The sequence below is a fragment of the Papio anubis genome, chromosome 8, assembly GCF_008728515.1.
Source record: "Papio anubis isolate 15944 chromosome 8, Panubis1.0, whole genome shotgun sequence".
Classification (NCBI taxonomy): Eukaryota; Metazoa; Chordata; class Mammalia; order Primates; family Cercopithecidae; genus Papio; species Papio anubis.
In genome coordinates this window covers 21,846,529-21,857,161 of record NC_044983.1, presented here as the reverse complement: position 1 = coordinate 21,857,161, position 10,633 = coordinate 21,846,529, and positions in this window count along the sequence as shown.

Below are 10,633 nucleotides of genomic sequence, written 5' to 3'. Positions count from 1 at the left end.
CCCCACCCAGAGAAGAAGTGGTTGTGAATGGATCCTGCTAGGCGCCAAGGCCCAGCTGGGCACAGAGGGGCTGAGACTACACCCAGAGGCATCACTTGAGACTCTCTGAGTGGTGTCCACTTTTCTAGTAGGTCCTGCCACCACAGGCCACCTTTCTGGAAGAACTGATGCCCTCCATCCTCCTCCCTCTCCCCCACTTTATACCAAGGAAAAACAACCTGAGAAAAATATTTTTTGCAGGAAAGTTTATGGTGATGAACAACACTGTGGGAGGCCATTGTTTTAGACTGAGCTCTTGCACCAGGCTCCAACAGACCAGACCAGCCAAAATGGAGTCACTCATGCTAAATGCCACAAAATCAAACTGAAATTTTATGAAAGCAGACAGATTTCAAAACGGCCACTTTTTTTTCCTAAAAACAAGAGATTCCAGTCTACTCAAGTCAGGATAATCAGGAAGTCCCCTCTGCTTTAACCCTTACAAAAAAGTAAACTGATACTAACCAATCAGCTTCTTTTTTATTGTTTTGTTTCCTTGTTCCCACCTTCCAAAACTCACTGTTCGAACACTGCCCAGTGCAACTCTCCAGATATTTTGTAGAATGGAGGCTCCCCCAATTCAGGAATGGCAACTAAAAGTCAATTACATCTATCACAAATTTGGTACAATTTTATGTCTTTTGACAATAGAAATGTTACTTATAAAAGTGATCTGTAAGAAACCTAAATATCCCACAAAATAACTCTAACGTTAAAATTCTATAGATCCACTGGGTGCAGTGGCTCACATCTGTTATCCCAGCATTTTGGGAGGCCGGACCAGGCAGATCACCTGAGGTCAGGAGTTTGAGACCAGCCTGGCCAACATGGTGAAACCCAGTCTCTACCAATAATATAAAATTAGCCAGGCATGGTGGCGGGCACCTGGAATCCCAGCTACTTGGGAGGCTAACGCAGGAGAATCGCTTGAACCCGAGAGGCAGAGGTTGCAGTGAGTCAAGGTTGCACCACTGCCCTCCCAGCCTGGGCGACAGAGCAAGACTCCATCTCAAAAAAAAAAAAAAAAAATCTATGGATCCACAGGATAAAATATAATTACTCAAAATTATGTTATAGAAGAATGTTTGATGACATGCACAATTTCTATAATACATTGTTATATTGTTAAGGGGGGAAAGTAGAAAGCCACATATCTAATCCTTATTTATTTAAAAGGAATTAATTATATACATACACAAAAAATAAGCAAATGGATGATAACAAAAATTTTTTTCTAGGTAACGGGATTAGGAGATTTTTATTTTCTTTGTGTTTTTCTAAATTTTTCTTTGTGTTTGATGAATGCGTGCTACTTTAGGAATCTAGTGTCTTTGAATAAAGGAAGGAGAGTGATCGAGAAAAAAGAGAGATTGAGATTGATTCACGACATTTTCAAAACTACTTTGGCTCCTTGGGGTGAGGGCAGACCTGTCATCAAGGCTGGTTTCTGTGCAATCAACCCTGAGGCAAGGTCTATATCCCTAGAAAACTCTGAATTGAGGCAACTACTGGGGTAATTCAGGCAGGAGAGAGAGAGAGACACACACACAGAGAGAGAGAGAGAGAGAGAGAGAAAGGGAGGAAGGGAGGGAAGGAGAAGAAACCTCTGCTGTTTCTCTGCCTGGAGAAGACTGGAATTTGCTTAATAAATGTACGCTTTGTTCTAGTTATTTTGGTTTTTCTATGCAACCTTCTCCATTTGAATTAATTTACTCCCTGTCAAATAAAAGCCAATCCCAGTTACTGTACTCAGAGGTTTCTTTGAACCACCCCTGAGCGCTGCCAGAGAAAAGTCAATCTGTGTTGCCAAACTGGAGAGCCAAGGCAGAGCCCCTGGGTCGCCCTCCTGCCCGGTACAGCCGCCCAGTTCACTCACCGTGACTCATCCTACACAAAGATGAGTGACCACACACACATGCATTCCTGGCTTCTGGAGGCCCAGGCTCTGAATCAGCATGCCCATCCTTTGGGTTTAGCCAGCAGAGGTGACTGTCACCCACCCGCCTGCCCAGCCACCTTGCCAAGGTCACCATTAACTCTGTTTTTAAATTCAAGGTTCATTTCTAGGTCCTCTTACTTCACCTACCAGTAGCATTTTACATGGATTTTTTTTTTTTTTTCTCACGCTGCCCCCAGGCTGAAGTGCAGTGGCGCCATCTCAACTCACTGCAGCCTTTGCCTCCTGGGTTCAAGCGATTCTTGTGCCTCAGCTTCCTAAGTAGCTGGGACTAGAGGTGCACACCACCACACTCGGTTGATTTTTGCATTTTTAGTAGAGACAGGGTTTCACCATGTTGTCCAGGCTGGTCTCAAACTCCTGACCTCAAAAGATGGGCCTGCTGTGGCCTCCCAAAGTACTGGGATTACAGGTGTGAGCCACTGTGCCCGGCCTTGCATTTCACATGTATTTTATTCCCTCCTGCTTTATACGCTTCCTTCACTTGGCTTCCAGGACACCTATTGCCCTCTCTGGTTGTTCTGCCCTTCTCTAGAGTCTCCTATACTGGTTCTCCCGACCTTTTTTTCTCTGACAGTTTTTTTTTTGAAATTTTCGTACTATAGGAAAATTGAAAGAACAGGGCAATGAATACCCACTCCTATTTCCCTCACCCAACTCTTCCCCTAACCATTCACCAGCTATTGCCAGTTCACCACATTTGTTCTCTCTCCATGTGTATTTGTTGAGCCATCTGAAAGTTGCGTATGCCATGACTTTCAACAGAACCACTCTATTACTACTACAGGTAAGAAAATTAACATTAATATGATACCATCTAATATCTACTCAGATTTCTCCAATTGTCTGAAAAGCGTTTGTTTCTTGTAGCTTCTTCTTAGTCAGTATCCAGTCCAGGTTCACAAAATGTATTTGGTGGTGATCACTCTTTGGTTTCTTTTAATCTAGATCAGCTCAGCACATTTAAAGAAAATAATAATAACATTGACCTTTTTTGCAGAGTTCAGAAGAGTTGGTCTGTGAATTTCTCCTATCCCCCAACCTCTTAACTTTTGGGCTGCCTGAGAATTTGGTTTTGGACTTCTTTTCTTCTCTATTTACACTCATTTTCTTGGTGATCTCATCTGGGATAATGGCTTTAAATATCCACATGCCAAAAACTCTCCAATATATATTCTTAGCCTAGGCCTGTCTCCTGAATGCCTGACTCTAAGTATTAATGGAGATCTCTACCTGGTATTTCATAATCAGCTCAAATTTTAAAACTGAACATTTGGTCTTCCCAAAACTTCTTCTGCCTGTGGCCTTTCCCTTCGCAACTGATGGCAACTCCACCTATCCATTTGCTCAAGCCAAAAAACTTAGAATCATCCTTGACTCATCATTGTGTCTTACTGTCCACATCCAATCTGTCTGGAAAGCTTGTTCCCTCACCCTTCAGAATATCCTCTGAATCTGACCACTTTTCACTACCTCCACTGCTTCCACCTGGGTCCGCTGTCTAGATTATTGCAATGGCCTCTGAACAAGTCTCCCTCCTTCCACCTCTGTTCTCCTGTAACCTGTTCTAACACAGAACCCAAGGAGGGCTTTCACAATCTTAAGTCACATTATGTAATATACACTCTTCTACTCAAAACTTTCCCATGTTCTGACTTTGCCTCAAAAGTAAAAGCCAAAGATATTCACTAGCCCATCAAGGCCCCCTTACCTCTCTGACCTCATCTCCTCTATCCCCTTTCCCCCTTCCCCTCATTCACTCCACTCCATCTATTCTCAGCACATTGATTCTCAAACATACCAAGTGTGAGCCCACTTTTGGGCCTTTGCACACTCCCTCCAGACTCCCACATGGCTCCTTCCCTGACCTCCCTTGGGTCCTTGCTCAAGCGGCACCCTCTCAAAAAGGCCTATTCCTAATATTTCTTCTTAAAATTGCAATTGCTCTCCTTTGTGCAACACACATGCATGGCACACACACATCCCTGATCCCCCTTGCCACTTATCTTACATTACCTTCTAACTTGCTATGCAGTTTACCCATGTGTTATACTTCTTGTTTATTTCCTGTTCGTCCCTCCCCAGTGTAAGCTCCTAAAGGCAGAAATCAAGCTGACCTAAGCAAAGACCTGAAGGGGCTATGAGGACATCTGGCAGAAAAGATAATGCTACGGGTAGAGAATTGTACAAACACATGAGAAACATCCACAGAAAGCACAGCGCCTGGTAAGCACAGAATGAGTACTAGCTACTATTAATATTTAGTCCACCTCTCCCTTCAAAATGGAAAAGCAATGCTGTGAATTTTAATAAATCATTTATAATTAAACCAACCATGTTTATTTAAAGCTACTTGGCAGAAAGGCACTAGGTAAGAAGGCTGGGCGGGGGGAGAATGCCAAAAGCTGATATCCCACAGACACCTAACTCATGCCTAGGAGACCCAGGGAGGAATGTGGCATTCCCAGCATAATAGAGGCCCTGATCCTCTGCTTGGAAGGATGTGCTGTCAATTACATTATTCAATTTCTCTGGCCCTGTCTGTAAAAATGAAGGGGTGGTTGATAATGCCTAGAGTTGGATAAATTAATAGCCAAATATTAGCTTTTGATAAAGAGTCCCTCCTGGAATAAGACAGGAAATAACAATTATTGTTAGGACCGGCAGCTTTATTCTCTGCATAAACTTGGTTTGACACTCTCTCCTGTGTATTTTAACACAATTTCAGCTCCTCCCTTCCTATCTCTATTCCCAGACTCTCAGAGGGATCAAAAGGAAACAGAAAGTAAAATTTTGAAGATGTGACTATTTGACAGTCGGCATGACAGTTCAGAGTCAAATATTCTATAACTTTTTCTTATAATTTCTGTTCTGCAATCTCTCAAATTGCTAGGAATGGATAATGAATTAGCAGCTTCTTTTAGGGTAAATGTATTCCCCTTACATCCTTCACCTACCCCAAGCATACCCAGGGTCTTCTGGCCATAGGTCCACTCCAACCCTGCTCCAGGCAAGCAAGGCAGCCTGGAGGAAGGAGTCCTGCCAAAGAAAGTTGGATGAGCAGCTCTGGCACAGTGAGAGTCTTCTGGGCCTAATTCTTTTATGTAAAATGGACCTGCTCAAAAAAAAAAAAAAAAAAAAAAAATCTCCCTGGGTCGCTTTTAAATGACCCATCCTGCTCTCTAATATTTCTACCCAGCGTCAGACTGTCTGGGGAGGAGGTAGAAAGGGAAGCACACACTTGGTTATCAGAATAATTTATCTACATGGCACCAAACATCAGCATGCTGCTGTGGCTGCCTGCTCCATCTTTATCCATGTAGTTGCTCCCCACTGCACTCCCCATCCCACCACTGCTATGCATGTTTGGAGAGTGGCCACTGGGGAAAGAGTAATGGACTGTGCTGCAGCAGCTCCCCAGGCCCTGGGTTTCCCCTCCACTCCCCCTGCACAGTAACTCACATGCCGGGAAGTATCCACAAGTTCCCTGGGCATTGGGGGAAGATCTCAGGAGAGTTTCCACTTTCTCTGGCATCCTTCCAGGATTAAGGAATATGGAAGCCTGTGGCCATACTACAAATTAAGTTCCTTCCATGCAAGGCACCCTCCAGGGCTGGGTGGTCCCACAGATGGCTAGGGACATAGTCTGATGGTTGTTGCCTTAGGGGGCAATAGATCATCAGACTATGAGTACCTTAGGACTCAAAGAGTGCTGTGCATCAAAGATAGAATGGATAAAGAAAATGTGGCGCATATACACCATGGAATACTATGCAGCCATAAAAAAGGATGAGTTCATGTCCTTTGCAGGGACATGGATGAAGCTGGAAACCATCATTCTCAGCAAACTAAAACAGGAACAGAAAACCAAACACCGCATGCTCTCACTCATAAGTGGGAGTTGAACAATGAGAACACATGGACACAGGGAGAGGAACATCATGCACGGGGGCCTGTCATGGCGTGGGGGGCAAGGGGAGGGAGAGCATTAGGACAAATACCTAGTGTGTTCCGGGCCTAATACCTAGATGATGGGTTGATAGGTGCAGCAAACCACCATGGCATATGTATACCTATGTAACAAATCTGCACGAGACGGGCGGATCACAAGGTCAGGAGATCAAGACCATCCTGGCTAACATGGTGAAACCCTGTCTCTACTAAAAATACAAAAAACTAGCCGGGCGAGGTGGCGGGCCTCCAGTCGCCCACCACCTCGGGAGGCTAGGGCAGGAGAATGGCGTGAACCCGGGAGGCGGAGCTTGCAGTGAGCTGAGATCCGGCCACTGCACTCCAGCCTGGGCGACAGAGCAAGACTCCGTCTCAAAAAAAAAAAAAAAAAAAAAATCTGCACGTTCTACACATGTATCCCAGAACTTAAAGTAAAATTAAAAAAAAAAATTTTAAAGAGTGCTGTGCAGAGGCAAAATACATCTGAAGGATGGCATGTCACCTCATTCACACCTCCATTCAGTTATGGGCCCCAGAAGCTGGGATAGAGGGTTTTTGTTTGTTTGTTTGTTTTTGTTTTTGCTTTGTTTCTTTTGTTTTTTGTTTTTTGAGACAAGAGTTTCACTCTGGTGCCCAAGCTGGAGTGCAGGGGTGCGATCTCAGCTCACTGAAACCTCCGCCTTCCAGGTTCAAGCAATTCTCCTGCCTCAGCCTCCCGAACAGCTGGGACTACAGGCACCTGCCACCAGGCCTGGCAAATTTTTTGTATTTTTAGTAGAGACAGTAGTTGAGATGGGGTTTCACCGTGTTAGCCAGGATGGTCCCGATCTCCAGACCTCATGATCCTCAGTCTCCCAAAGTGCTAGGATTACAGGCATGAGCCACGGCGCCTGGCCGGATGGTATTTAACTGGGAAGCCCACTTCACAGCTGCTCTTAACACTTAGAACTGCTTCTAGTTTGGCCTGACCCACCTCACCTTAGCAGGTTTCTCCTTTTTCTAAAGAGCGTGCTTAAAAGGTCTTTTAAAAGTTAAACTCACAAGCACAACTAGTTTATCTGTATTATACCCTAAAAATAGCTTTTAATTAGAAAAACAAGTTCAGAAGCCTGGGCTGATTCTAGCAAGTCACAGGAGGTCCCTGGAGGGTGAATTCAGGAACAATCCTTGGGAACTTGTAATTATGTTGAAGTAAGAAATCAACTAGGGTTTCGGTTTGTTTGTTTGTTTGTTTGTTTAAATGGCCTTTCTTTTTTCTTTCTTTTTTTTTTTTTTTTTTTTTTTTTAAATGTTTAATTTTCTTTTTTTTTTTTTTTTTTTTTTTTTTTTTTGTAGAAAGATTCCATTTAGAATGTTGTTCACTGTGGACATCTCCCACTTATACAGCCAGTGGAGGGGGTGGGTGGCCCTATATTCAGTGGGCACAAGGAGAGGTGTAGACATATTTTACATTTGTAGAGAATAACAATAACGATACTAGAAACTTATTTATAGCAATGTGCAGGTTGGTAACTTCTTTTCTGTTTGTTTGTTTTTGTTTCTTTTTTGTTATACTTTAACTTCTAGGGTACATGTGTACAACGTGCAGGTTTGTAACATATGTATACATGTGCCATATTGGTGTGCTGCACCCATTAACTCGTCATTTACATTAGGTATATCTCCTAAGGCTATTCCTCCCCGCCTCCCCCGCCCGCCCCGGGAAGCCATGAATAGTATACCTGTCATGTCCCCCTCCCTAGGCGAGCGGCTGGCCAGCGGCTATAAACAAGTTAAGGGACTCCTCTGAGCCTCAACATCCCATCCCTGGATGGAGAGAAGGACGTCTGCCCTGCTTATCTCAAAGGGACATCGATGAGATCATACAAGCCCAAGCTGAGGTTACATCTGATGCTAAAAACTAGATGAGAAAGGGTCTGTCTGACCCTCAAGGTCAGCAATGTGTGTGCAACTCCCCTCTCGGGGTTTGGGGACGCAGCCACGTGTTCCATCGCACACCATGCTTTGGGGATGCTGTAGGGCTCAGCAAGACCGCCGACTGCCAGTTATTAAAAGAGCAGCTGCAGTCCTGCCGCGCAGTGGGACTGAGAGCTGCAGCCCGGCTCAGGCTCCACCGGGCAGGGAACGGCGACGCGGGGATGGGCAGCTCTGGGCTGCGCTGATCTGGGACTCTGTCGGCCCTACAGACACACACACATACATGCACACACAGATGCATGCACAGCCGCTGGGCCTGGAGTTTATTTTTCCAGGGCCTGGTGCGGACTCCGCTCCTGCGGCAGGCGGCGGCACTGGAATGTTAATTGAAACGGAGCTGGCGAGCGCGGCGCAGATAAGCTTCGCCCAGCAGCGTCCCCGCCTGCGGCTCCCTGAATCCGCCATCCGGGGAAGGACCCGCCGCCTCTCTGGCCGCTGAGGGTCTTCTTTTCCACGCTGGAGGAATGAAACGCGCGCGGAGGCGGCTCGGCTCCCGCGACCCCCCGGAGTCAGCCCCACGGTCCGTCCCAGAACTAAACGGTCTCCGCCACCCAAAGCCGAGAAGCTGGGAGGCCGGCTCGGGGAGGGTGACGCAGAGAAATGGAGAAGCCCACCTGGCGGTTACATACCAGCAGATTTTTATTTTCTTTAACTGGTTGGTTTTTCTGAACATGTAATGCAAGAAATCTCTTGGCCCGCTTCACTTTACGCTCCACCCATGCTCGGAAATTCCCCTAACCCTGAGAATTTTGCACAGATTTTCGGGGTTCGCGGGGAGCGCCTCTGAAAGTGATGGCGGGCAAACCGTCAAAACGGCCTCAGCACAGCAATTCAGGAAAAGATCATATCAGATCCTTAATTCACACCATACACTCGAATACACTCGAATGTAAGCAAAGAAATTATAACAAATACTAGAATAAAAAGTGGGTGAACTCCTTTTTAACCTCAGTGTAGGAAAAGAAAGGTCTTCTCACCATGACTCAAATCAAGAAGCAAGAGAGATAACAAAAATGATTACATTTTATAAAATGCATGGTAAAAAGCACTATAAAAGAAGTCAAAAGACAATTGTCAAACAGGAAGAAAATATTTTCAACACATAGCACACATAAGCAAAGTAACTGATATTGAGAAAACCTAAAAATTGAAATTGGGAGATGGATGCAATTTACATTTGTGTATATATGTGTGTATATTTATGTGTTTTTAATTTTTATGTATATTATACATGTATATATATAGATACATACACATATGTATATAGATACATACACATATGTATATATATAGATACATACACATATGTATATATATAGATACATACACATATGTATATATCCCTTAAACATATAAAAGGATGTTGCACCTCACTTATAATTACAGAAATGCAAATTAAAAACAACACTGAGATACTGTTTCTCACCTATCAAATTTGTGAGAATTAAGAGGCGTGATCACGCATTCCGTTGCCCAGACTACCTGGGAAGCAGGCACTCCCATACAATACTGGTGGAATGCAAACCCGTAGAACCTTTCTGGAGAGGAGAACTCCTAAAAATATTATATATGCATTTATGTTTCACCTATGGTCCCATGTCTTAGAAATTTGTCTTTTGACAAATTCAACTGACAATTGTCTTTTGACTCTAAACACATGCCTCCAACAATATGAAAACACATACAAACTTAAAGTACTGGAAAACTCTAAATACTCATTCATAGAACAGTGGTTGAATAAACTTTGGTACACTCATGCAATGGAGTACCAGGCAACTACAGAAAACGATAAGGAAGACCTCTTTGGACCAATATGATGTGACTGCTGAATATATTGTTAACTGAAAAAAAGCTAATGGCAAAAGAGTATCTTCAGGAATCAATGAGAGCTGGGAACAGTTCATGTTCTGGGGAGGAGGCTGTGCCAGCCATGGGACTTTGGGTGGGTGATTAGCTGCAGGTGCGCTTGCCTTGTGGCAGCAGAAAAAGGATGCACCAGTGATCAACCAGTCTCTTAATATGGAATATCTTAGAATATTTTTTTACAAAATTTTGATTTTGAGAACCATGTTAATTTTTCAAATACTCAAAAATATAAATACATTATTAGAGTATTAAAAAGTGGATCCCAGCAAAAGGGACCATAGCAAAGCTGAAATTTCCACCATTGATGATCCCCAGACATCCTTTGGGCCAGTCCCCAAAGTACCCTAGGAACTATCCCCAATCAAGCAGGACAGATACCTGTCCCCAACAAATATTTGTTAAAGACCTACTACGTGCCTTGGGGACACAGCTGTGACAACAGACCCAGAGCCCAAGTCTAGTCTAGTCTAGTCTAACGGGGATCCTGCACTTGGGTTAAAGAAGAATGATTTCATCTCGGCCCACAGGGCCCACTAAGCCGCGAGGTAACCAGGAATTGCCTGTTGAGTATGGTACCTGCTGGAGGGAATCCCTTCGTTTTAGGAGAGTGAAAGAAACAGGAAATAATGACTTTTGTTAACCATGGAGAAGAAGAGGTTCAGGGCCGGGCACGGTGGCTCACGCCTGTAATCCCAGCACTTTGGGAGGTCGAGGCGGGCTGATCACGAGGTCAGGAGTTCGAGACCAGCCTGGCCAACATGGTGAAACCCCGTCTCTACTAAAAATACAAAAATTAGCCGGGCGTGGTGGCGGGCGTCTGTAATCCCAGCTACTTGGGAGGCT